This window comes from Phascolarctos cinereus, unplaced genomic scaffold (assembly GCF_003287225.1).
Source record: "Phascolarctos cinereus isolate Bilbo 61053 unplaced genomic scaffold, phaCin_HiC Scaffold_8;HRSCAF=390, whole genome shotgun sequence".
Lineage (NCBI taxonomy): Eukaryota > Metazoa > Chordata > Mammalia > Diprotodontia > Phascolarctidae > Phascolarctos > Phascolarctos cinereus.
The window spans coordinates 59,690,131-59,718,097 of NW_027556291.1; the positions used below are offsets into that span (position 1 = coordinate 59,690,131).

A 27,967-nucleotide genomic window follows, 5' to 3' on the forward strand; every position below is an offset into this window, starting at 1 on the left:
AATGGAACTCTAAGTTCATAGGAGGTTTGGACATAATTTTCATCAACAACAAATTATTACTGCAGCAAATTAGCTTACAAAGAAATTTAGTAGGCCCTCTAAAGGAATATCAAAGATCCCAGGAGCCAGCAGTACTGCCTACAGGCACTCTGTCCAAGATAAACTTAATCAAACTGTCAAGACTTGTGCTACAGCCACAGAGTCCTACCCACCTGCTCCATTTTTTCTTCCCTGGTCCCTAGGGATGAATCTCTTAAGAGTGAAATGAAATCATTTAAGTTTTAAGGCATTTTGTAAACTTTAAAGCACTATACAAGGTCCTCTACTATTTAGGGATAGGAGATGGGGTGGGGGTAGGTAGAAAAAAAGTTGTAAAGAGTAGCAATCCGGGCCAAGTGTCAGGAGAAACTTTCTAGCATTAAGAGCTGCCCTAAAGTGAGATGGACCCCCTTGAAGTGATGCTTGGACCCTCCCTGGTGTTCTTCAATCAGAGCCTGCATAACCACTTCTAAGGTATAGTATAGTGGGAATTCCTTGTAGGAAGAGGGTTGAACTCGATGGACTCTCATGTCCCTTCTAGCTTTCACACTGTGTGATTCTTTGGGAAAGAGAGTTCTGGAACTGCCTCTGACACTTAGCACCTGTGTGTCCAAGGACAATTCCCTTCCCTCTCTGAGCCAGTTTCTCCTTCTGCCCTGGGTGGTTGTCTATAAAAGTTAAAGTGAGAGACAGTATGGTCCACAGACACTCTACTACCCATATGCCCACCACAGGTGAAGTGTTAGTGCCAAGGGGCATCCTTGACACCACTCTCACATCCCCAATCTTTATGTGGGTACTTAAGTTCCCCCAGAGCTGCCAGAGGCTCAGTGTCCTGGCCAGGATACCACTCCTTATGGAATCATGCAGAGCAGTCAGACTGTTGCCCAAACCACAAGCCCTGCTCTCCCTCACACCATCCTCCATCAGCCTTTCCCAGCCACCTTCCTATCTCCTAGACTAGTTTTCCATTGACTCACGGAACTTTCTGACAAAACCGACCCTAGCCACCATAAATTCTCAATTCTTCCTGAAGATATTACCTGCTTTGGTGATTTTACCAGCATCTGCTGGTTTGATGTTTGTACTTTCTTTGTCCTGCAAGCATCATTATTCTCAACTTTAGCAGTTTTCTATCACTATACTTTTCTCCAGGCTCCATCAGAGGAACAGGCAATTTGTAAAAGAACAATAATTATGACTGTTAACACATTCATATGTGTGGGTGTGTACTCTGAATTTTTCCCCAGTACAGGCCCTGGAGTAATGTTGTCATCCAAAGAACGATTGGAGAGCTTCCCTGAGGGGAAAGGGCCTCACTGGCTCCACAGACTTCCTAAAGAAAAGATCCACCCCCAGATACTCTCTGCCTCAGTCTGTCCAGGTAAAAGGACCACTGTTCTAGACCTCTATTTTCCATGTTGACTTCCCAAGGTGTCATAGATGGGGGGGGGAAGGAGAAAGAGAGGTGAGAGCAAGAATTTCTTTGGTGCTTACCATGTGGCAAGCACTGTACATAGGCGCTGTGTTTATCCCGAGGGGTAAGAGGGTGGGTAAGGCAGCAATTAAGGAGACAGAATGGGAGAATATGGGACAGTGAATCCAGGCCATTATGAGGTGAATCATGGCTTAGGACATGAGAGGCCACCATAGCCAACCTCAATTTTACAGATGAGGAAACCGAGGCACAAAGCAGTTAAATGACTTTCCCAGGGATGCATAGCTAGCTGAGGCAGGGTTCCACTCAGGTGTTCCTGACTCCACTTGCAATGTTGTATTCACTGCACAGCTGGGCTTCCTCTTCATTCTCCATCACTTCCATATCCAATAACTTAAATAAATCCTGTCATTTCATCCCCCTTATTATCTCTGCAGGGTGTGGCCCCTTTTTCATCCCCAGCACCACTACTATTACTTCAAGCTGTTCTCCTCAACTAGAATATCATCATGTTGTCATCCTAAGTCTTGGATCACTCCAACCATCCAGTGCCTCCACCCCTACACTCCTGCTGAGCAAAGCTGGAGAAATGGAAAATGGAGAAATGGAAAAAATGGACATTCATTGAAATAGAGGACCTATAAGCATTCCTGATGAAAAGATGAGAGCTGAATAGAAACTTTGACTTCCTAATACAAGACTCAAGAGAAGCATAAAAAGGTAAACAGGAAAGGGAAATCATAAGGGACTTAATAAGATTAAACTGCTTACATTCCTACATGGGAAGATAAAATTTATAACTCATAAGAACTTTCTCATTACTAGGGAAGTTAGGAGGAGTACACATAGGCAGAGGGCACAGATGTGAATTGAATATGAAGGAATAATATCTAAAAAAATAAGATTAAGTGGTGAGATAGGAATGTACTGGAAGAAAGATAAAAGGAGTGACAGAATGGGGTAAATTACCTCACATAAAAGAGGCAAGACAAAGGTTTTACAGTGGAGGGGGAGAGGGAGAAGAAGAAGGGGGAATGAGTGAACCTTACTCTTATCAGAATTGGCTCAAAGAGGGAATAACATACACATTCAATCAGGTATTGAAATTTATCTTACCCTACAGGAAAGTGGGAGGAGAAGGGAGGGTGTGATAGAAGGCAGGGCAGATTGGGGGAGGGCACAGTCAGAAGGAAAATATTTTTGAGGAGAGACAGGGTGAAAAGGAGAGAGACAACAGAATTAATGGGGGGATAGGATGGAGGGAAATACAGTTACCAATAGTAACTATGAAAAAATTTTGAAGTACATTTCTCTGATAAAGTCCTCATTTCTCAAACATATAGGGAACTGAATCACATTTATAACAGTAAGAGCCATTGCCCACCAGATAAATGATCAAAAGATATGATCGGTTTTCAGATGACACAATCAAAACTATATATAACCATATGAAAAAATACTCTAATTCATTACTGATTGGAGAAATGCAAATTAGAACAGTTCTGAGGTACTACCTCATCCCTATTAGCTTGGCTAATAGGACAGAAAAGGAAAAGGAAAGTTGTTGGAGGGGATATGGGAAAAATGAGACATTGATGCACTGTTAGTGGAGTTATGAATGGATTCAACCATTCTGTAGAGCAATTTGAAACTATGCCTAAAGGGCTATAAAACCATTCATACCCTTTGACCTAGCAATACAACAACTAGGTATATATCCCAAAAGAGATAAACACCAAAAAGGAAAAGGACCTATATGTACAAAAATATTTATAGCAGCTCTTTTCTGGGGGCAAAGAATTAGAAATTGAAGGGATACCGATCAATTGGGGAATGGCTGAACAAGCTGTGGTATGTGATTAGGATGAAATACTATATTATATGAAAAGAAGAACAGGATGCTGTCAGAAAAACCTGGAAACACTTACATGAGTTGATGCAAAGTGAAATGTACTGTGTACAAAGTAACAATATTGTAAGATGATTGGCTCTGAATAACTTAGGTATTCTCAACAATGCAAAGATTCAATACAACTCTGAAGGACTTATGATGAAAAATGCTATCCATTCCCAGAGAAAGAACTGATGGTATCTGAATACAGATTGAAGCATTTTTTAACTTTGTTTTCCTTGAGTTTTTTTTGTCTATGTTTTCTTTTACAACATGACTATTATGGATATGTTTTGCATGACTACACATGTATAACCTATATCAAATTGTTTACCTTCTTAATGAGGGGGTGTGGGGAGGGTAGAAGGGAGAGAATTTGGAACTCAGTTTCAAAAAGGAATGTTGACAATTGTTTTTACATGCAACTGGGGGGAAAATAAAGTACTAAAGAAACAAGTTATGATATTTTACTGTTTGGAATTTATTAAACTGTGAAGAATAGCAAAACAAGTCTTAGGTATTATATTGTTGAGGGCCGCTCTTAAGAGTCCAATATGGGTTTAAGATCCAGGACAGAGTTTGACCTTTGCCCAGGCTTTAACCCAAAGGGCTCAATAATTAAGAAGCAGGGCTCTCCAAATCTCTCCCTGCTAGGAGGCTCCTGAGACATTCCTTCTCACTCTTTGAACCTTAGATTTACATAGTCACTCCTCTATACAGGCACCAGGAAAAAGGCTTAGAATTTACAACCCTACCTAGGAACTCTGATAAGGAGGAAATGTATGTTATCACATCCTTAGCAGACGTTTCGGGGAGTGTCTCACGAAGAGGACTCTTTGAAGTTAGGATGGATTTTCTCTATATATCCTGTACCCTTAAATGAATAAACTGAGTCAGTCTCTACTGCTCTGCCTGGCCCACAACTCACATTTATTTCACGCCTTTCCGTTTCATGTACTATCTGGTTGTGGGCAACATTATATTACTTTTCAATATTAGATTATCAATAAAATATTTGATTAAAAAAAGACCAAAGCTGAATAGAAAATTCGACTTTCAAATACAAGACTCAAGAGAAGCATAAAAAGGTATACAGGAAAGGGAAATGCAAGGGACTTAATAAGGTTAAACTGTTTACTTTCCTGCAGTGCAAGATGATACTTGTAACTCAAAAGAAATTTCTCACCATTAGGGCAGTTAAAAGGAGTATAAATAGGCAGAAGGCAAAGGTGTGAGCTGAATATGAAGGGATGAAATCTTAAAAAATAAAATTAAGGAGTGATAAAGAGGAATGCACTAGGAGAAAGGGAAAGGGAGAGGTAGAATGGGAGTAAATTATCTGACATAAAAGAGGCAAAAAAGAGTTTTTACAGTAGAAGGGAACGGGGGGAGGTGGCAGGGAACAGTTGTACCTTGCTCTCTCATCAGAAATGGCTCAAAGAGGGAATAACACACACACACACACAATGGGTATAGAAATCTATCTTACCCTACAGGAAATTAGGAAGGGAAGGGCAGAAGAGAAGGGGGGTGTGATAGAAAGGAAGGCAGACTGGGGGAAGCGGTAGAAGCCAAACACTTTTGAGGAGGGATAGGGTGAAAGGAGACAGAGAATACAATAAACAAGGGGGGAAATAGGATGGAGAGAAATACAGTTAGCAATCATAACTGGTAAAAAAAAAATTCTTGAAGCCAAGCTCCTCTGATAAAGGCCTCATTTCTCAAATATACAGAGAACTGAGTCAAATTTATAGACATAAGAGCAATTCCCCACCACATAAACCATCAAAAGATATGACCAGTTTTCAGATGAAGTAATCAAAGCTATCTATAGTCATATGAAAAAATGCTCTAAATCATTATTGATTAGAGAAATGCAAGTTAAAAATTGTGAGGTACTACCTCACACATATTAGATTGGCTAATAGGAAAGAAAAGGAAAATGACAAATGATGTAGAGGGTGTGGGAAAATTGAGACATGCAGACACTCTCATGAACGGATTCAACCATTCTGTAGAGCAATTTGGAACTATGCCCAAATGGCTATAAAAATCATGCATACCCTTTGACCTAGCAATATCACTACTAGGTCTGAATCCCAAAAGAGATATTATTAAAAAAGGAAAAGGACCTATACTTACAAAAATATTTTTAGCAGTATTTTCTTGTAGCAAAGAACTGGAAATTGAGGCGATGAGCATCAACTGGGGAATGGTTGAATGAGTTGTGGTACATAAATGTGATGGAATACTATTTTGCTAAAAAGACACGATGATCAGAATGGTCTCAGAAAATCCTAAAAATATTTACATGACCTAATGGAAAGTGAAATGAGTAGAACCAGGAGAACATGGTACACAGTAACAGCAATATTATAAGATGATGAGCTATGAATGACTTAGCTCTTTTCAGTAATGTAAAGATCCAAGACAATTCGGAAGTACTTCGGATGAAAAATACTATCCATCCCCAGAGAAAGAACTGGTAGTGTCTGAATACAGATTGAAGCTTACTTTTTAAACATTTTTTATTTTTCTTGAGAATTTTGTTTTTTGGTCTGTGTTTTCTTTTGCAACATGACTAATAAAGAAATATGTTTTACCTTAGATTCTTAAAATCTAGCCACTGCTCAGATTCTTATAATTTAGCTACTGCTTAGATTCTTAAAATGAAGCCACTGCTCAGATTCTTAAAATCTAGCCAATGGCTCACTAATGTTCAGACCCCTTAAGAGTCTGCTCAATATGGCGAATGTTCTAATAAACCTTGTCTTTGGCTGAAAGAAGGCTTGGGTCAAATTCTTTTGGGCAGGACCCATGTGTTCTGATTTTGGGGTCCCAGCACCTCTGAACCTCTAAACCTCAACATTTTGGTGGCCTGTATGGGGAAACTGCCTAACCCCAACTTCTTCTCCAGCCAAGACTGGAAGGTATGCAAGCCCCCCCCCCCTTCTTGCTCTGCCGTTGGTGTCACTCTCCAAGCATCAAAGCTTGGAGGTGCTTTTCAGGCAGTTACAAAGCTGTTTCCCACTAGGCCTGATGCTCTCAGGCTCTTGGTCTACTGGGTCAGTTCGAGGCCATAGACCCGGGTACACCTTCTGCAGCATAGAGGATAAGACTGGACACCCTACAGGAAGTGTACGCTCAATTCTGTCAATTCTCTCGGTGCTAGGGAACTGGGAAAACTGCATTTCCTTTTTGGTTCCCTGAGGCTTACTTACTCCCTTCCCTCTACACCCTGAATCCTCCTTCATGGAGGTTACAGGGAAAAGTTAGAGCAGCTAAAAATATCTTGGCAGATTCTGGAGGTTTTGTGATTGATCATTAAGGAGTTTTGAAACTCCTCCTTACAACCTTGGTCGCTCCTTTGGCCCACTCCCTTCCCTTGAGTCAAGAGGGTATCTCTCATAGGAGAAGACAGTTTCACCCTTTACCCCTCACCTTTGATTTTGCCCTCCCTCACCTGGGAAAGAAAGGAGGGGGAAGGGGCAGCAGCTACAGTGTAGGTCCCACTGGCAACGGCCTTGGGCTCTAGGGTAACCTTTGCCTAGAAGCATCACCTAGGTTCAGCACATTCTGGTCAAGGTAAAGAAGCTGACCTCTGAACTTGGGTAAGCAAGCTCTTTCAAAGTTGTAATTTTAACTGTTAATGATGAGATGCTGATTTTCTGTGTAAAGTAATCAAGAAAGGCATTTAACAAAATTGAAGTCACCTGATTGGTAATGGATTTGTTTCAACTTTCAAACTGGTGAACTTTTTGTATGTTATGTCAAGCAACTTTTCATAATTTGGTTACCACTAAGATAATTTGGCTATTGTTGGTCATTATTTTCATGTGGAAACTTTCCAAAAAGCTTGAATTTACATATATAGGAATAGTCTCTAATGATTGGCTTTTTACACCAGGACAATTTTAAGTTTGAGATGTAAATCCTGGAAAAGTTTTTTTTTTTTAAGCTGTGATTAGTAAAACTTGCTATGTGAGGTAAAAAATCATAGGATTTTATTTTGAGTTATCTGATGGATCATAATCCATCGATAATCAATAATCCACCATCTCAGAGAAATGCCACAAGCTACTCAGAGAATGTGATACTGGTGGGAAGTCAGCATCAGGTAAAGCTGAGAGGACAATTTTACCCTCAGTCTAAGATGGGATCTTCCTGGCTCAGTTTCCCCATTATGTTCCTTTGAAAAGGAATGCTACTTACCTGGCTATTCCTGAATTTGGCTATGAGGTAGATTTGATCTGCATGGTTGGAAAACTGAATTATCTGAATCCAAACAGAGCTAAGGATGTTTTATCCTTTCATATTTGGGCCCTGCACTCTTTTCTGTCAGATTTGTGTCTTCCAGACTACAGGCCATTCACCTACAGTTGGTAGCAAACCACAGGTACTAGCCAAAGTCCCCCATCATTCCCTGGATGCAGCCTGTGCTCAGTTCCAGTCAACTACCTGTTTGGGACCCCCTCGAGGCAGGGACAGCTCTATGCCTCTTGCCAGCAGGAAGCAGTTTCAGAAGCCAAGACCTTCGCTCCTAATTACCCCAACAGAATTTGGTTCCCATTTGTTTGAGGGGGGAATGATGAGGATGGGAAAACCCTGGACTTTCCCACATGTCCAAATCTCTGGCATTTACCTGAGGCTATAATCCCACCAATTGGCCTTTCATTATGGCTACACCCAATCTCCCAATTCTCCCTTACCCTTAACCTAGCCTAGTACCTCCCTTTGGCCCCCAGCCATTTCCCACCCTTAATCTTAGCTAGGATCCATTCTCCCTTGGCCAAGTGGTCCAGGTCCCAGGAATTCTGCTCACCCCAGTTTACTGGCCACTCCCATCAAGATCCTCCTTAGACCCCTCCTCCAGTCACCTCAAACTACTTGGCCACTCCTAGATCCCTCCCACAGTCTTTCTGTATATAAGGTCCATCTTGTCTCACTTAAGGTGTTTAGATTCTTAATATCTAGCCACTGCTCAGATTTTTATAATCTAGCCACTGCTTAGATTCTTAAAATCTAGCCAATAGCTCACTAATGTTCAGACTCCTTAAGAGTCTGCCCAATATGGTAAATGTTCCAATAAACCTTGTCTTTAGCTGGAAAAAAAAAAAAGAAATATGTTTTGCATGACTGAACATGTATAACATATCAGATAGCTAACCTGCTCAATGGGGGAGTTGAGAGGGAGGAGGGAAGAACATTTCAAACTCCAAATTTTTAAAATGAATCTTAAAAATTGTTTTTACATGTTATTGGGGAAAAATAAAATACATAATAAATACTAAACAATAACAACAATATAAGTGGACCGTTCCACAGACCCTTCATGTAATGTGAATTTGCCCATAGATGTGGAAAAGGGCAGGAGGGAGGCAGGAAGGGGACTTCAGCCCCATGGAGGAGGGGCCAAGACATGATTGAAGGACACATGGGGTCTGGGCACAGAGAAGGAAGAGCAGGAGGAACACATGGCTGGTGGGGCCAGCCACATGAGGGCCTGTCTAGAATCGAAAGAACACGCTGGCAGGGAGACACATGGGGGCTGCACATGGAAACATTCAGGAGAGGACAGGCTACACACGGTGGGGACCAGGGATAGACACATGGATGGACAAAATAACAAAACACAGGGACCAAACTCTTGGACATGTGAACAGAATGAAACCAAGGTCTCCTCTCTCAGCACTGGATGTCTGAAGCCAAGCCCTGATTCAGCAGTGGTGGTGGCTGTCTCTCTGCAGATCTGTTCCTCTGCTTCCACTTGGAGGACTTTTTTTTAGCTTTTTCTTTGGGGGGAGGGGGTTGTTAGTGGTAGTGATGAGATCTAGAGGTTAAGGGGTACTGGGACCCCAAGTTCATGACATGCGGTCCCTGCCTCAATGAATTCAACCTAAATCTTCTTTCAGCCAGAGAAAAAGTTCATTAGACATAAACCACATAGGCCAGGTGATGCCCATAAGGATGAGTGGGCACGAGAAAAGCTCAGCTTTTAAATGGGGGCCAGGGTGGATCTTATATACACTAAAGTAACTTTGGGTGACCAGGGACGGGGCTGGGAAAAGGGTCTAGGTGAGAATTCCCATTGGAATGTCTAAGAGATTGAACAGACCGTGGGAATATATAATGAGAACTGGAAGGAAGAAGTATGAAAGGCATCTGAGTAAGATCAAAAGGTAGGGATAGGGCTTTCAAAGGGAGATAAGGAGAGTCCATAAGGAACCTTTAGAGACCAGAGTAAGAAAATTTTAAGGGTTTTCTGGGGCCTGTAGAAAAATGGGTGCCAGATTCTTTTTAGGGCAAGGGGTGAAGGCACATCTGAATAAAATCAAAAGGTAGGGCTAAGACTTCCAAAGGGAGATGAGGAGCTGGAGCCCTTAGACAAATGGGAGCCAGATTCCCCTTGGGGCAACAGGCAAAGATCTCAGCTTTGGGCACATACCCCCTCATTAGAAGGCCACACAACACCAACTTGAGGGGCGGAGCAGAAAGAGATCCCAGTACAATATGGTAAAGTTTACATAGGCGTTTTCTTGGAATGCAGATTTCTTATTGAATTCCTTACAGAGTCCAATTTGCATAATGTAAATTTACATAAAGCACTGTCTGTCTATACTCTTTTCTATTCCCATTTAGTTTTCTCCAAAGGTCTTTCATATCTAAGTTTTCTAAAATTCTATTACTTTTCTTAACTTCTTTCTTATTCATTTTATGGTTAGGTTTACCTAGCTCTCAGAGGGAAAGGTTGAGGTACCCCACTACTATAGTTTTCCTGTCTATTTTTTCCTATAATTCATTGAACTTTTCCTTTAAGAATTTAAATAATATGCCGTTTCCCAAATATATGTATACTATGGATATTACTTCATTGCCTGTTGTTCCTTTGAATAAAAGGTAGTTTCCCTACCTACCCCTTTTAATAGGGCTATTTGTGCTTTTGCTTTGTCTGAGATCGTGATTGCTACGCCTTCATTTTTTACTTCAGGTGATGTATAACAGTTTCTGCTTCAGCCCCCTATTTTAACTTCATGGTTCTCTCTTTGTTTCAAGTATGTTTCTTATAAAAAAAAATGAAAAAAACCACCATATTTTTGGATACTGCTTTCTAATCCATTTTGCTACTCGCATCCATTTTATGAGGGAGTTCATCACATTCGTACAATTAGGATGACAAACTATACATTTCCCTCCATCCTATTTTCTTCTGTTTCTCCTTCTCTCTTTTTATCCTGTCTCTCCTCTCATTTTGATTTTGCATATGACCACTGTATTCTTTTATCAGCCCACCCTTTTATCACTACTTTTTTTTTCTCTTTTCCCATTTTCTTACTTACCTCTAGGGTAAGATAGATTTTTATGTCCAATTGAGTAAGTATATATGGATACAGATATAAATATAGATATAGATATTTCCCCCTGTTAAAGCAATTTAGATGTGACTGACATTCAAGCATTGGCTACCCCCTCCCAACCATTTTCCACTCCAGGGTAAAAGTTCTTTCTTGCACACCTATTTTCTGTGAGATTATTTCCCCCATTCTTTCTCTCTTTTCTGCCTTCTCCCAGGGCATACATATTTCTTACCTATCCATTTATCTTCCATCATCCCAACCTAAGGGGCTCACTCCCAAAACTTCTTTCTATGTAGAATCCCTCTACCTGCTCTAATAATGATTGCATGTCCAGGTGTGCTGTCACACTTGGCTGCCACTCAGTGCCCATATGGGTCTGCGGTCCCTCCAGGCTCTAAATGCTGCGTTTTAAGTACCTCAGAACTGACAGGCCACGTTCTTTTGTTTTTCTGTGCGGACCATAACCACATACACAAAAAGCATTCCCATATACACAGCTCGACATACAATGAGGATGCAACAGGAAACCCTCCATGTCCACCACTTCCTTTAAACACACGCCCACACACACACATACACACACGCACACACAAAGTCAAGATGGTGGAGGTAGAGCAGGAAGCCACAATCAATCTACAGATGCAGAGAAGTCACTAGACCCAACCCCGATTGGGAAATGCCTGCCTGGGCGCCTCCTTCTCCAGCACAGGGTGTCAGAGAGAGAGACAGAGGGAGCCGTCTGTGGACGCTGGGTCAGGGTCGGGACAGGGACAGCCACGGTGGGCTTTTCAGCTCAAGGAGCGGATGGGTACCAGAGTGCGAGGAGGCCCCGGACCCAGCAGAGAAGGGCTGAGCCTGGTCAAGGGCCCAGGAACAGTGGCCCACTGGCAGGCCTGCGGCTGAGTCCTCCCTTCTGAGTCACCGATCCAGGGAACACTGAGGACGGAACCCGGGCCAGAGGGGTGAGGAGCAGGCAGTGACCCTGGGCTGTGCGCTGAGCAGGGAGCACAGGGAGAAGCAGGCAGCAGCTGAGACCCCGGCAGCAGGGGGAGGGGGGTCTCAGTTCCGGCCTCCAGCCCGGTCTGAAGTCTGCTGAGGAACAACCCCAGCAGGAACCCCCGTCCGAAGGGAGTCTACACTTCTATCCTGAACCCGCAGAGTTCTCCAGCAGGCTGACGGTGGCTGAGTCCAGCAGCAGTGTCCTGGAAATCCACACAGGGAGAACCCCCTGGTGCTGCCCGGACAGGAACCCAGATGAGGAGACTGCAGAGCTCGGAACAGGTCAGAAGTCAGAGTTTGTCTTTGACCAGATCACTACGGCAGCACTGAAAGCTTGCAGGGCCTCACCTGAAGGATATGCGCCTGAGAGCCCACGAAACACAACACTGACTGCCCCGGAACTTAAACCACAGGCGGCCCGCCCCCCGCTTCCCACACTGCACCTGCCGGGGTTACTAGGGTGTGTTTCTGGTGCTTCTTGCGTCACTTTTCCGCCCTTGCCTGACCCAGGCCCGCCTGAGAGAAACCCGGGCCTCTGCTCTGGCTGAATGAGCCTAGTCCGTGCCTGGGTGAGGGAAACAGGGCCTTGGCCCTCTCTGGCCCAGCCAGGGGCCACAAGGGGAGCCCCCGTCCTCGCCTGAGGCCACAGGGCCCTCCCTCTTCAGCATCCTGCGGTTAGCCCCGCCCTCTCCATGGTTATTGTTTGTGTTCCATTGGCTGAGGTAAGCCCCGCCTCCGGATGTGACATCGCAGTAGGGTTGGTGGACTCTTTGCCCTGGTGGGGGGGGAGTCCGTTCAGCTGAGGGGGGCGGGGTAGCGCTGCTGCTGGAGGTACTCACACCGCCCCTGTCCCTGTACCCCACTTTATTCTTGGGCCCCTCAGACTCTTCTCCCGCATCCCTAGGTCTGCCTCCCTGACCAGGCCTGGGTATGGGGGGGTGGGGGCCCGCCGAGAGCCCTTGTGAAGTCCCCCCTCCCCTTCCCCCTTCTCCAGTGTCTGGGGCTGAGTCCAGAAGGGGGGTAGTGGTTCTCTTGGTCCTCCCTCCGGTCCTGGGGGTAAAGAGCGTATTGGGGAGCGGAGCCCCCCCCATCCCTTGTTTCCCGACTTTTCCTGTCATTGTGCGGCTGTTTTTATTCCCGCCTCCAAGGACGCCCCGCTTCCCCGGACGTCGTCGAGCAGACCCCATCTTAGCCCCCCTCTTCTCCTCCTTATTTTCCCCTTCCCCCACCCTATCTTCCCTGAGCCTCCGACCCCCTAACCCCAAGAGCTGATGTGGATTTTTCCCACTTAATAGTATTTTTTTCTAATTTTAAGTAAAGAAAGTTTTCAACATTCACTTTTACAAGATTTTGAGTTCCAAAATTTTCACACTTCTCTTTCTCCCTGTTCCCAAGATGGCAAGCAATCTGATACAGATTATACATATAAAATTATATTAAACATATTTTCACATTAATCATGTGAAAGAAGAATTAGAACAAAAGGGAAAACCGGGAGAAAAAAAAAGTGAAAATAGTGTACTTTGATCTGCATTCAGACTCCATAGTTCTTTCTCTGGATGTGGATAACATTTTCCTTCATGAGTCTTTTGGAATTGTCGTAGATGATTGTATTGGTGAGAAGGGCTCATAAGTAATTCCATTGCTATATAAACTATTTGGAAAAATAGGCGAGGAAGAAGTCCTACCTAATTCTTTTTATGACTCAAATATGATGCTGATACTTAAACCAGGAAGAGTCAAAACAGAAAGAAAACTATAGAGTAATATCCTTAATGAATATTGATGGAAACATTTTAAATAAAATATAAGCAAAGAGATTTCAGCACTTTATCACCAGGATAATACACTATGATCAGGTGGGATTTCTACCAGGAATGCAGAGCTGGTTCAGTAATAGGAAAACTATGAGCATAATTGGCCATATCAATAACAAAACTGACCGAAATCATATGATTATCTCAATAGATGAAGAAAAAGCTTTTGACAAAAGACAGCACCCATTCCTAGGAAAAACACTAGAGAACATAGGAATAAATGGAGTTTTTCTTAAAATGATAAGTAGTATCAATCTAAAACTATCAGCGAGCATTATATGTGATGGAGATAAGCTAGAAGGTTTCCCAGTAAGATCAGAGTGAAACAAGGATGCCCATTATCACCACTATTATTCCTTATTGTGCTAGAAATATTACCTTTAGCAATAAAAGAAGAAGAAGAAATCAAAGAAAAGGCAGTGAAGAACCAAAACTATCACTCTTCGGAAATGATGTGATAGTATACTTAGAGAATCCCAGTGAGTCAACTAAAAAACTACTTGAATTCCTTAACAACTCTAGCAAAGTTGTGGTATATATAGGTAACCCATGTAAATCATCAGTATTTCTATATATTACCAACAAAGCCAGCAGCAGGAGATAGAGAAATTCTATTTAAAATAACTGTAGACAATATAAAATATTTGGGATTCTATCTGCCAAGACATGGCCAGGAAGTATATGAACACAATTACAAAACATTTCGTACAAATAAGGTCAGATCTAAACAATAGGGAAAATATCAATTGTTCATGTATAGGCAAACTTAACATAATAAAAACGACAGTTCTCCCTCAATTGGTGGTCTTGTTCAATGCCATACCCTTCAAACTGCCAAATAATTGTTTTATACAGCTAGAAAAAATCATAACAAAATTCATTTGGAAGGACAAAAGGTCAACAATATCAAGGCAGTTCATACAAAAATGCCAACGAAGGTGGACTCTCCATACCAGATCTAAAACTGTTGTAAATCAGCAATCATCAAAATTATTTAGTACTGACTAAGAAATAGAGTGGTGGATCAGTGAAATGTGTTAGTACACAAGACACAGTAGTAAATGAGTATAGTAATCTATTATTTGATAAACCCAAAGATTTCAGCTTCTGGGATAAGAACTCACTATTTGGCTAAACTGCTGGGAAAACTGGGAACTAGTGTGGCAGAAACTAGGCATAGACCAACATATCACACCATAAACCAAGATAAGATCAAAATGGGTACATGATTTAGACATACAGGGTGATACCTTAATCAAATTGGAAGAGCAAAGAATAGATTACCTGTCAGATCTATGGAGAAGGGAAGAATTTATGACCAAACAAGAGACAGAAAACGTTATGAAATGCTAAGTGAATATTTTTGATCACATTAAATTAAAAATTTTTGCACAAAGTCAGTACAACCAAGGTGAAAAGGAAAGCAGAAAGCTAGGAAAAAATGTGTACAGCCAGCATTTCTGATAAAAGCCTCATTTCTCAAAAAGTAGGGACCAGAATCAAATTTATAAGAATACAAGTCATTCCCCAATTGATAAATGGTCAAATGATATAAACAGGCAGTTTTCAGATGAAGAAATTAAAGCCATCTGCAGTCATATGAAAAAATACTCTTAATTGCTGTTGATTGGAGAAATGCATACTAAAACAACTCTGAGGTACCACCTCTTGTCTATAAAATTGGCTAATATGACTAAAAGGAAAATGATAAATGCTAGAGAAGATATGAGAAAATTGGAATACTAATTCATACTAATGCATTGTTGATGGAGTTGTGAAGTGATCCAACCATTTTGGAGAGCAATTTGGAGCTATGCCTAAAGAGCTACAAAACTGTGCATACCCTTTGATCCAGCAATACCACTGCTAAGTCTATCCCAAAGAGATCATAACAAAGGGGAAAGGACCTGCATGTACAAAAATGTTTATAGCAGTTTTTTCTGTGGTGGCAAAGAATTTGAAATTGAGGGATGCCCATCAATTGGGGAACAGGTGAACAAGTTGTGGCATATGAATGTAATGGAATACTATTGTGCTATAACAAATGATAAGCAGGCAGATTTCTGAAAAACTTGGAAAGGCTTGCATGAACTGATGCTGAGTGAAGTGAGCAGAACCAGGAGAACATTGTACAGTGTAACAGAAACATTGTGCAATGATTAACTATGCTTGACTTAGCTTTTTTCACCAATACACTGATGTGAATTTCAACAGAGAATTTTGTTCTATTTTCCATTCCAAGGTCTGGCAGGGGGACAAAAGAGGAAGGAAAATCTTCAAGAACTTTGTCTATGTGGGAAAGTTGCAACAATTAGCAAACACTTCTTAAGCTCAACAATTTTGAGAAAGCACTGACGTGATGAAGGCCAAAGAAAATCTGAGTTATCATTTCCTTGTTTATTGGCTTTTAAGTCAGTTCACTCTAGAAAAAACCTCATTTGTTGGGCCTTTACTTCCTGTCCAGCACAGAGCTAGGCTCTGTGGAGAGGGTAAGGTAGAAAATGAGACAGAGGAAGGGAACAGCACTCCCTGGAAAATGTTGTGTTAGCTTGGCTACCAGAACTAATTGGGCTTGCTCTTTTGCCCTCCTTCTCATTTCCCCTCACCTTGGAGTCACCAAATTAGACATTGCTTTTTGACAACACTCCTTATTTGGACACAGAAAGAGGAAGTGGAGATTGGCAATGGGGCCATTTTGTTTTTGAATGGAAGGAGCTTGGATTTGGAGTCAAAGAGGCCAGGGCTCACATCCTGCCTCTGTCACTGAGGACCTGTGTAAATAACTCTGAGAAAGTCACTTAAGGCCTCTGAGCTTCAGTTCCCAGATCATTAAAATGAGAAGGTTTCATTACATAGCCTCTGAAATCCCTTTCAGCACCAGATCTGTATTTCTCTGTGTGATCTTAAGCAAGTCACTTCTGTCTGGGCCTCTGTTTCCTCATTTGTACATTGAGTAGGTTGGATAGATAACCTCTGATATCCCTTGAGACTCTGTATCTAAAATCTTATGCATGACCTTGGGAAATCACCTCTGTAACATGAGGGGATTGGAGTAGATTATCTCTGAGGTCCCTCCAATCTTTTGATCTCGGGTCCTATGATCCTGTGGATTCATTGAAGGCCTTAAACGAATGACTGGATAGAGAGAGAGCGAAGGCCACAGATATACACAGTACATTTGGGAGTATTGGTAGTGCCCGAAAGAAGAAAGATGGCTTTGTTATGAATGGAGTATATCAGTTGGACAGGGATGGGGAACATGGTTTAGGGGCAATGAGTTGAATGAAAAGCCTGAGAGACATTTTCTGGGTAATTAATAATCAATTTATTAATTAGGCTAGCTGATAATAAATGGATGGTCAGCAGTCTTTCTTTATAATCAAAGACAAAACCATAGAGGTGACCCTGGTAGGAGAAAATCAACCTGATTGCTGAATAATTAATGAGGAGGTGGGCTAAAAGTCTTCAGTTCCTCCTGCTGAGAACATGTCTTGATGATGAGACTCAGCCACCTCCAGCAATCTGCACAAAGGAATGCATCTCTACTCAGACCACGCTGGTTGGTTTTCTTTTCCTGAGCTGGTTTACCCTAAACCACAATGAGGGCTGCAAGGGTATAGGCTTAATGCTTTAGGGTTGGAATTCACCAAGATTGTGTTTGTTTACACTCTAAACAGAAGTAAGGTATTCTAGTTGGTTGCTGCCCTGCCTATGATCAAGGAGCAGATTCCACGAGTGTTTGAAAATCTCCTTTATCACCAATGTCCTTCAGAAACTGACTGACTTACAGGGGCTGGGCCCTGAATAAGGAAACAGAGAGAAAAAGCCTTAATCCTAATTTAATAATTAGTTATTCATATATTAGGAAAAAAATCATTTCTCTCAGCAAGAAGATGAGATTTGGAAGTAGAAAACCGACATTGGAATCCAAGCCCTACTGAGGACAATGACTACAGCTGTAACCTCACTCTCTGATTTTACATACTGCCAGGCTTATTTGCTTTTTACTAGCCCTGGAGATGGTAATTAGTTGGTGCAGTGAGTAGATCACCAGGCTTGGAGCCAGATAGATCTGAGTTCAAGTCTGGCCTTAGACACTTATTAGCTGTGTGACCATGGACAAGTCACTCAACCTTTATTTGACTCAGTTCCTCATCTATAAAATGGGAACACACCATAGAAGGAAATACCAAACCATTTCAGTATCTTTACTAAGAAAACCCATTTATCAATTGGGCAATGACTTGTATTCTTATAAATTTGACTCAGTTCTCCATTTATTTGAGAATTGAGGCCCTTATTAGAAACAGTAGGTATAAAATTGTCTCCCAGCTTTCTGCTTTCCTTCTAATCTTGGTTACGTTGCTTTTGTGTAAAACTTTTCAATTTAATGTAATAAAAATTATCCATTTTTCATTTTGTAATGTTCTCTATCTCCTGTTTGGTCATGAATTCTTCTGCTTTCCATAAATATGATAGGTAAACTATTCCTTCCTCTCGCAGTTTGCTTATAGTATCAGCCTTTATATCTAAATCATGAACCCATTTTGACTTTATTTTGGTATATGGTGTGACATTTTGGTCTATGCCTAGTTTCTGCCATACTCTTTTCCAGTTTTCCCAGCAGGTTTTGTCAAATAGTGAGTTCTTATCCCAGAAGCTGGGGTCTTTGGGTTTATCAAATAGTACATTACTATAGTCATTGACTACTGTGTCTTGCATACCTAAGCTGTTCCACTGATCCACCACTCTATGTCTTAGCCAGTTCCAAGTAGTTTTGATGATTGCTGTTTCATAATACAATTTAAGATCTGGAACAGCTAGGCCACCTTCCCCTGCATTTCTTTTCATTAGTTCCCTTGATATTCTGGATCTTTTGTTGTTCCAAATGAATCTTGTTATTGTTTTTTCTAGCTCTATAAAATAATTTTTTGGTAGTTTGATTGGTATGGTACTGAATAAGTAAATTAGCTTAGGTAGAATTGTCATTTTTATTATGTTAGCTCAGCCTACCTATGAGCAATTGATGTTTTTCCAAGTATTTAGATCTGACTTTATTTGTGTGGTTACTGCCATTTTTTACAGGTATTTGGAGGGGTTTGGGGCAGAGCTCAAGGAAGTCACTGCTTTTACTCAGCCATCTTGGCTCCGCTCCCCCCCCTCCCCCATTTCTTATAGCACAACAGTATTCCATCACAATCACATAACACGGTTTGTTCAGCCATTCCCTAATTGATGTACGTTCCCTCAATTTCCAATTTTTGTCCCCAGAGAAGAGCTGCTATAAGTATTTTTCTACATATAGGGTTTTTTTTTCTTACTTTTTTTTTTGTCTCTTTTGGAATACAGACCTAGCAATGGTATTGCTAGGGGAAAGGGTATGCATTGTTTTATATCCCTTTGGGTATAGTTCCAAATTGCTCTACGTAATGGTTGAATCAGTTCAAAACTCCACCAACAGTGCATTAAAGTCTCATTTTTCCCACGTCCCTTCCAACATTTGTCATTTTCCTCTTCTATCCTGTTAGCCAATCTAATTGGTATGAAGTAGTACCTCAGAATTGTTTTAATTTGCATTTATTTAATCAGTACTGAGTTAGACCATTTTTTTTCCATATGGCTATAGATGTCTTTGATTACTTTATCTAAAAACTGTTGACAACTTTTGACCATTTATCTGTTAGGTAATGGCTCTCATTTTTTATAAATTTAGCTCAGTTCTCCATATTTTTGAGAAGTGAGGCTTTTTCAGAGAAACGTACTTCAAACTTTTTTTTTAGTTACTGTTCCCAACTGTATTTCCCTCCATCCTATTCCTCCCCCCATTTATTCTATTCTCTCTCTCCTTTCACTCTGTCCCTCCTGAAAAGTGTTTTGCTTTTGTCTATGCTTTTCCCCAGTCTGCCCTCCCTTCTATCACACTCCACCCCTTTTCTTATCCCCTTCCCCTCCTACTTTCCTGTAGGTTAAGAGAGATTTCTATACCCAATGGAGTTTTTATTTTATCCACTCTTTGAGCCAATTCCTATGAGATAAGGTTCACTCACTCCCCCTTACTTCCCTTCTTCCCCTCCACTGTAAAATCTTTTTCTTGCCTCTTTTATGGGAGACAATTTACCCTATTCTACCCCTCCCTTTCCCTTTCTCTCAGTATATTCCTCTTTTGCCCCTTAATTTTATTTTTTTAGTTATCATTCCTTCATATTCAAATCACCCCTGAGTTCTCTCTCTCTCTCTTCTCTCTCTCTTCTCTCTCTCTCTCTCTTCTCTCTCTCTCTCTCTCTCTCTCTCTCTCTCTCTCTCTATATATATATATATATATATATATATATATATATATACACTTCTTCTATTTAACCTAATAATGACAAAGTTCTTATGAGTTACAAAATCATCTCCCCATGTAGGAATATAAACAGTTTAAACATGTTAAGTCCCTTATGGTTTCCCTTTCCTGTTTACCTTTTTATGCTTCTCTTGAGTCTTGTAACTGAAAGTCCAGTTTTCTATTCAGCTCTGGTCTTTTCATCAAGAATGCTTGAAGTCCTCTATTTCATTGAATATCCACTTTCCTCCCTGAAGGATTACACTCAGTTTTGCCAGGTAGATGATTCTTAGTTGTAATCCTAGCTCCTTTGCCCTCCAGAATATCATGTTCCAAACCCTCTGATCCTTTAATGGAGAAGCTGCTAAATCTTGTATTATTCTGACTGTGGCTCCACAATACTTGAACTGTTTCTGTCTGGCTGCTTACAATATTTTATCCTTGGCCTGAGAACTCTGGAATTTGTCTGTGATATTTCTTGGACTTTTCATTTTGGAATCTTTCAGGAGGTGATTGGTGTATTCTTCTCTGGCTCTAGAATATCAGGACAATTTTCCTTGATAATTTCTTGAAATGTATGTCTAGGCTCTTCTTTTGATTATGGCTTGCAGGTAGTCCAATAATTTTAAAATTATCTTTCCTGGATCTGTTTTCCAGGTCAATTGTTTTTCCAATGAGATTTTCATATTGTCTTCTACTTTTTAATTCTTTTGGGGTTTTTTTTTTTTGTTTCTTGATCTCTCATAAAAACATTAGGTTCCATTTGTTCAATTCTAATTTTTAAGGAATTATTTTCCTCAGTGAGGTTTTGTACCTCCTTTTGCATTTGGCCAGTTCTCCTTTTTAAGGAGGTTTTTTCTTCTGCTTTTTAAAAAGCCAGTTCTCCTTTTTAAAGCCTTCTTCTCCTCATTGTCTTTTTGGATCTCTTTTACCCTTTGGCTTAGGCTGTTTTTAAAGTGTTATTTCTTCATTATTTTTTGTTGTCTCCTTTACCAGGCTGTTGACTCATTTTTCATGATTTTCTTGAATCACTCTCATTTCTCTTCCCATTTTTTCCTCTATTTCTTTACTTCATTTTCAAAATCTTTTTTGATCTCTTCCGTGGTGTCACAGACACCTGCATCTGCAACTGTGTTTACATGCTGGTTGAGCATGAGAGAGATAAAAAAAAATATGTGGGCCAAGTGGGTAGCAAGTAAAGAACCAGCTCCATTTATTAATCTGAGGGTTAGGGTTTTTATACCTCACTCATGGGAACAGCACCCAGAGTTGCAAAGGCAAAGTATCAACAATTATTTTTATCATGGAAACAGTAACCAGGGGGAGTCCCCCCTGAACAGTTTCCTCTCCTCCTGTAATCTTCAAGGTCCTTCTGTTCTCAAGAGAGACAGAGCAAGGAGGAGTTGGAGAGCCCACATATCTGACTTAGGCAGCCATCGGCTAAAGGACAGGCTACAGGTAAAACTCGGCCTGGCCTGAACCCTCTGACTTGTCAGTGCTGGCCCTTGACACTATGGCCTGAGACCAAATCATATTTTTCTTAGACACTTTAGATGTAGGAGCTTTGAGTTTATTGTCTTCTTCTGAATGTGTGTTTTGATGTTCCATGTCATCATAGTAACTTTCTGTGGCCAGAATTTTTTTCCTGTCATTTGCTCATTTCCCCAGCCTTTTACTTGATTTTTAACTCTTTGTTAAAGTAGGGCTCTGTTTCCAAGGTGAAGGGTGCACTGTCCCAAGCTTCAGGGATTTTGTGCAGCTGTTTTCAGAGATACTTCTAGGGACATGTAAGTTTTCAGTTTTTCCAAGGTGGTATGATCTAAAGAAAGGTGTGTTTACTCCTTTCCTGGCCTGTGACCACAAGCATTCTTTTCTCCCTTGGAACCATGAGGAGGGTCCCCCCTCCCCTGTGGCCTCAAGCTCTGCTATGCTAGTAGTCCTCATCACCCTGGGACTGCCATTCAGGACTGTGTCCCAGATCTCAGTGTGGGTAAAGCAACAGAGTTCTGTTTCAATGCTAGCAAAAAGACCCTGTAATCACCTTCTGACCAGTGGTTTGACCCCTTACCATCTGTGGGCTGAGAGGTCTGGAAACTGTCACTGCTAGCACTGATTCAGTCATCCAGAGGCTTGCTCCTGCTTTGCTGAGGCCCAGGTAACACTGGGGTGATCTGTGCTGGATTATGCTGCTCTCTCAACCTGGTGCAACAGACTTTTCCTACTGACCTTCCAAGTTGTCTTGGGCTGGAAAATTGTTTCATTCCGTCCTTTTGTGGGTTTACCACTCTAGAATTTGTTTAGAGTCATTATTGAAAGGTATTTGGAGGGGTTTGAAGGAGAGCTCAGGCAAGTCCCTGCCTTTACTCTACCATCTTGGCTCTGCCTCCTGCAGACCAATTAAAAAAAAAAAACTTTTAGGGAATTCAATCTAAAAGTCTATAACCACAACAATAACAGAACACTCACAATAAGTACTCAGGGTCCAGAAATACATACATACATACATACATATCTGTCTATCTATCTATCTATCTATCTATCTATCTATCTATCTATCTATTCCTTTTGACTAAGTCCAGATGTGCATCTTTCTGGATTTTGATCTATAACTTCTATCACAAGGGATGACCTGGAGTGATTCATCTTCAGTCCTCTGAATTCAAGACTTATCATTGCATTAATTAGAATTCTAATAGCTTTCAAAATCTTTTTTTCCTTTTATGTTGTACTGTAAATTATTCTAGTTCTGCTCACTTCAGCCTTCCTCTGGAAGTTCCTCTGGAACTGTCCATTTCATCATGGCTTATGGCAAAATAATATTCCATTATATTCTTTTACCACAATTTGTTTACAAGTTCCATATTAGGTGACCACCTCCTTATTTTCAAGTTTGGGAATACCATGAAAAGAGCTGCTATAAATTGTTTGTATATATGATGGCTCCTTTTGCAATAGGCCTCATATTAGTATTGTTGGTTCAAAATATATTCACATTGTAGTGCTTTGGGAATGCAAGTCCAACTTGCTTTCTAGAGTTGCAGGAACAATTCACATCTCTCTTAACGATGCATTCGTATCCCCATTTTCCCAATGCTCCTGAAACCTTTTTTGTTTTCTAAGTTCTGGTGGATATAAGGTGGAACCTGAGTCTTCTTTTAATTGACATTTCTGTAATTATTAGTAAGTTTGAACATTTTATCATATGGCTTCTGATAGGTTATATTTCATCCTCTGAAAATTTCCTGTTTAAAGAATTGAAAACAGAGGGGATGCCCAACACTTAGAGAATAGGTGAACAAGTTGTGCTATATGATTGTGATGGAATTGTATTGTGCCATAAGAAATGTTATTGTGCTATAAGCAGGATGGTTTCTGAAACACTTAGGAAGATTTATATGCATTGATGCAAATTAAAGTGAGCAGAAGCAGGAGAATATTGTAAACAATAAAAGCAATATTGTAATGTTGACCATCTTTATGAGAGACTTAGCTACTCTGATCAACACTTTGATCTAAGAAAATTTCAAAGGACCAATGATGAAAACTGCTATCTACCTCCAGAGAGAGAACTGATGAACACTGAGTGTAGACTGAAGCATACTTTTTTCACTTTCCTATTGTTCCTCGCTTCTTAGCCTCTTTTTTCCAACATAGCTAATGTGGAACCAAGGTTTATATCACTTCACATGTATACTTCATGTCATATTGCTTGCCTTCTAAAAGGGTGGTGGACAGGCAAGAGTGAGTCAGAATTGAAAACTTTTTAAAAATGAACATTAACAATAAATAAATGAAAACAAAGTTGCTTGTTCATATCCTTTGACAATTCATTTATAGGAGAATGACTCTTAGTGTTATAAATTTTAATCAATCAATCAGTAAACATTTATGAAGTACCTGTTATGTGCCTGGTACTAAACCATTAGGATACCAAAACATATAAAAGACAGTCCCTGCTCTCAGTGAGTTCAGAGTGTAATGGGGGATAGATCATTCGAAGAACTATGTACAAACAAGCTATATACAGGACAAAAAGGAAATAACAAACAGGGAGAATGAAAGAGAATTAAGGTAGATTGGAAAAAAAAAAAGATTTCCTGTGGAAGGTGGGATTTTTGCTAGGTTTTGAGGGCACTCGGAGATGGAGATGAAAAAGTGAACGTGGTAGGCATTGGGGGAAGCTAATGAAAATGCCTGGAGTTTGGAGATGGAGTGTCTTGGTCAAAGAATAGCAAAGAAGGCTGGTTTGACTGGATTGCAAAATATATGGGGGGTGGGGTATAAGAAGGGGGTGAGGTTCTGAAGGGCTTTCTATGCGAATTCAGAGCATCCCATGAACATGGAGAGAAGACAATAACAAGGAGAAGGGGGAGATCAACAGTGCTGTAGATCCAGAAAGCCAATCGATTTGGAAATTAAGAGACAGTGACTTTAGAGGGAGCAATTTCAGTTGAATGATGAAGTAGGAAGGCAGAATGCAAAGAGTTAACAGAGTGAGAGGAAAGAAGTGGAGGCAGCTATTGTAGATGACTTTCTCCAAGAGTTTAGCTGCCAAAGTCAGGAGAACTAAGGGATGGATGATCAAGTGAGGTTCTTTGAGGATGAGAGACCCATGAGTATGCTTGTAGTCCATAGGGAAGCAGCCAGTAGACAAGGAGAGATTGAAGATTAATGAATGTGGAGATAATAAAAAGGGCAGTCTGCTGGATGATAGGATTAGATGGGATCCTTTGTACGTGCAGAAGTGTTTGCCTTGATGAGGAAAAGAGCCTCTTTATTATATGAGACTGGAGTAAAGGAAGAGATAGAGGCAGAAGGCATGTGGGTGATGTGATATGAGAAGAAGTAGAGGAGGGAGCTCTCAACAAATTGCCTCAATGTTTTTAGTAAACCCTTAGATAAAGTTTTGAGCTGACAGGGTACAGGAAGGGAACTGTGGGAAGTTTTCAGGAGAGGTAAAAAAGTTTGTAATAGCTTTTGTGGTGAGTGGAATCAGGGGTTAATTAGAGAGGTGTAAAAAGGATTGCCTTGCTGTGGGGAGAGCCCAGTTGAGGTTATGTAACATAAAATTGTAGAGGAGTCAGCCATTATCATTTCCTGATTTTCTCCAGCTTTAGTCAGTAGCATGTGTGAAAAATGAAGGTAGCAGATGGTGGGAATCATCCAAGGCAGATGCTTGACTGAGCAAGCTAAGGAAGGACGCAAGAAACTCGAGAAAGGAGGATGGTTTAGAGAGTTCAACTAGTTCACCAAGGGGTCAAGATGGAGAAGGGAGGAGACTGTAGCTGATGCAGGGGTGATGGCCTGGGAAAGAACTGAGGGGTTGAGGGATTGGGGGTTGTGATGGGTTTGTGGCAGCAAGGCAGAGGGAGAGGTAGAATGACAATAGATTCTGATCAGATGAGGGCATTTTATAGTTTTTGAACATGGAAGTATCTTATTTGTGCGTGATGGCAAGATCTAGGTATGACCTTCTTTGTGTGTGGCTGATGTAGTGTAGCAGGCCATGTGAAATGACTAAACTGATGAAATCTGTGAGGTTAGGGTGTTGGAGAGACTATCTAGGAGTTGTGGAGAAAAGAAAGACTGAGCCAGACACTTAACACATCAAGGAAAGAAGGGCAGTGTCCTGGAGACCTGTAGACAATAGCTACCTGATTTTTGATTGAGTGGTAGATATGGATTGAGTGATCCTCAGAGAGAAGCTATTGAGTGATGGTGGAGAAGGGGAGCCTGGAAGTGACAATGGAAAGCAAGGAGTATCCTGACTCTCCTACCTTTATTAGTGAGTAGGTTGAATGAGTGAAAGTGTAGCCAGTGATTGAAAGGGACGCCAGGGAGACTGTGTCATGAAGAGGGAGCCAGGTAAATCTCAGAGTAAGAGAAAAATTTAATGTGAAAGCAAGTTTGTTACCTGAGGAGCTGGCATTGCAGAAGCACAGTGGAAGGGGTGGGAAGCTTTAGAGTATGACATAGACCTATTTGTTAGAGGGATGGGTGTTGTGGGGAAGGGGAGAATGGATAATTGAGTATTGAGGTGAGAGAAAGGGAGAGCAGAATCAGTGGAATGGGAAGGGTATGACCAGGGGCCAGAGCTTGTTAACCATTGGGAAATTATTTCAGGTAGGTTTTCATTGCTCAAAAAGGTGTAGCCTCTGGGTACAATTTCATCAGGACTTTAGACAGTTTAGGCAAAGGGACAAGTGGTGGGAGAGGAAGAATGGTGTTATTCTCCTAATTCTGAGTCAGGAGGCCAGGCTGGAGACTTGAACAACTTCTCTCTTCTTCCCTGGGAAGGAGGAATCTTTCCTTTGATGGAATGTCATTTTCTCCCCTTATCTCAAAGGCAAGAGCGTGGCATCTGGTGGAATGGCATTCCCCATGGATGTTGGAGATGAGGAATCAATTCCTTTTATATCTTGGATATGAGAAATTGATCAGCAGTTACTGCAAAGATTTTTTTCCCATTTATCTGCTTCTCTTCACATTTTAACTGCATTAGGTTAGTCTGTGTATAAGTTTTTTGATTTTATATAATAGAAATTGTCCATTTTATCTTTTCAGATACACTGTATCACTTATGTAGTCATGAACTCTTCCCCTCTCCATAGAGTTGAAAGGTCATTTCTTCCTTACTCTTCCAGTTTGTCATTCCATATCCAGTTTCGGCCCAAATGACTTTCCATTTTCCCATTTCCATTCCCAGAAGTTTTTTTTTTCCTAATCAAATAGCCATTTCCCTGTAACTGGGATTTTGGGGTTTCTTGAACACTATGCTACTGTGTTTATTTGCTTCTATGTCTTGTGCACCTAATCTGTTCCTCTTCTTAACCTGTTTTTTACCAGTACCAAATGAACAATCCCTGCTTTGTAGTATAGTTTGAGGTCTGTTACCGATAGACCTCCCTTTCCTTGTCACTTTTTTTCTTCAGTATCAGCCTTGAGGTTCTTAGCCTTTTATTCCTCCATATGAATTTTAAAATTACTTTTCTGGCCCCATAAAATATTTATTTGGTAATTTGGGAAGTTATTTATAGTCAATTAACATAAATAATATTGTTATTTTTCTGATATTGGCTTAACCTATTCCTGAACACTTAATATTTCTCCAATTATTTGGTCTGTCTTTATTTCTGCAAAAAGTGTTTTATAGTTGGATTCATATGGTTCCTGGATTATTTTGGTAGATACGCTCCCATATTTTTAACATACTTTTTATATCCATTTTGAATGGAATTTCTCATTCTATCTCTTCTTGTTTGTTTTATGTATTGGAATACTGCTAGTTTATGGGGATTTACTTTATATCCTGATTCTTTGCTGAATTTATTGTTTCATTTAAGTTCTGGTTGACTCTTTAGAATTTTCTAAGTAAATTATCTCATCATCTACAAAGAGCAACAATTTTGTTTCTTCTTTCTTTATGCTTATTCCCTCATTTGGTCTTTCTTGTCTTATTGCTATTGTAGCCTTTCTAAGACTATATTAAACAGGACAGATATTTCTGGTTGGATAAATTCATATCCAGACATCCCTCTTCTTTTTGACCGAAACAAGAGGAAATGAGGTTTGCCTCTTCTTCATGGCTGGTTCCAAAATACAGGGGTGCCAAAAACCACTAAGATGTTCTAATCCCTCATAATCACTTTATTAAAATCACTTATATGGGGAAGGTGTCCATAGTATTTTCTCTCCCCAGAATCATTCCTTTTCCCCCAAGAACCTGACCTGCAACCAGGGGAACCCACAGGGAGCAGGAAACTAGTTAGGAAATTACTCTGTCCTTGTTCATCCACCCTCAGAGGTGAGTAGACCAATATGGTGGAAAGATACAGGGTGTGAGAAGAGAAGAAAATGGCTCAGGGGACAGATGATATACTGTAGATAATGAAAGAAAGAATGGAGATGTTCAGATTAATGGGACAGGAGGCCACTGGAACCTGTACACAAAGGACAGATAAACAATTGGGGCAGAGGAGATTATCATGACTTAATTTTCCATTTGATTAACTAATCTATTAAGGTGATTGATTAATAATGCCTGCCTCCTGCTCTTTCTCTTGATTTTTCCCTTGATTTACCTGATTTGTGACTTGTCCCATT

At 40.8% G+C, this 27,967-nt stretch overlaps 2 long non-coding RNA genes across 2 annotated transcripts in view; both read left to right on the forward strand.

Moving 5' to 3' along the window:
- LOC144454960 (uncharacterized) overlaps window positions 1-3,795 on the forward strand; it is a 36,804-nt gene extending 33,009 nt beyond the window's left edge. The window contains exons 3-4 of the long non-coding RNA XR_013483506.1: window positions 1,290-1,423; window positions 1,915-3,795. This is a non-coding gene — a long non-coding RNA (uncharacterized LOC144454960). The remainder of the gene's footprint in view (window positions 1-1,289; window positions 1,424-1,914) is intronic.
- LOC144454986 (uncharacterized) overlaps window positions 1-27,967 on the forward strand; it is a 269,329-nt gene that overhangs the window by 90,231 nt on the left and 151,131 nt on the right. The gene's annotated exons all lie outside the window — the stretch shown is intronic.